The 716-nt window shown below is 33.2% G+C and overlaps 1 protein-coding gene across 1 annotated transcript in view; it reads left to right on the plus strand.

Moving 5' to 3' along the window:
- LOC104829193 (death domain-containing membrane protein NRADD-like) overlaps positions 1-716 on the plus strand; it is a 2,789-nt gene that overhangs the window by 146 nt on the left and 1,927 nt on the right. The gene's annotated exons all lie outside the window — the stretch shown is intronic.

A 716-nucleotide genomic window follows, 5' to 3' on the forward strand; every position in this document is an offset into this window, starting at 1 on the left:
GGACCGGGACGGGGACCGGGACGGGGCTCCCCGCTGCCGCCCCGGGACCCGCCGGGCCGGCCGATCCCCGGGGGGGTCCGCTTCACCTCACGTCTTTTTGTTGTACTGAGTTTTTCTTTTCTCTTTTCTTTTTTCTTTTCTCTTTTCTTTTCTTTTTCTTTTCTTTTCCCTTCTTTTCTTATTTTAGTTTGGTTTGGTTTATCTTATTTCATCTTATTTTGTTTTATTGTATTTGATCGTATTTGGATTTATTGTATTTGATCTTATCTTGTTTTCTTTTATTTTACCTTGGTTTGTTTTGATTTATTCTATTTTGCCTTATTTTATTTTGATTTATTTTATTTCCTTCCCTTTTCTTTCATTCTATTTTATTTTTTATTTTCTTTTACTTTATTACCCTTTAGCTTTATTTCACTTCATATTTTTTCACTTTATTTCACTTCGTTTCGTTTAGTTTCTTTGTATTTCCCTTTATTTCTTTGTATTTCATTTCAATCCATTTTATTTCATGTCTGTTTTTATTTTCGATTTGATCGTTTACTTTTATTATTTTTATTTGATTTTTTTTTCAATTTTATTTATTTTATGTTTGGAGGGGTAATTATTTTTTTTTTTATTCATTAATCTTTCATCCCACTCTATTTTATTTTTATCCACACACACCCCCCCCGAGCACAGCACTGTCCTGCCATCACCCACCCACCCAAGGCCAAGCA

The sequence above is a fragment of the Haliaeetus leucocephalus genome, unplaced genomic scaffold (genome assembly GCF_000737465.1).
Source record: "Haliaeetus leucocephalus isolate CR32 unplaced genomic scaffold, Haliaeetus_leucocephalus-4.0 Scaffold0, whole genome shotgun sequence".
NCBI classification, from domain to species: Eukaryota; Metazoa; Chordata; class Aves; order Accipitriformes; family Accipitridae; genus Haliaeetus; species Haliaeetus leucocephalus.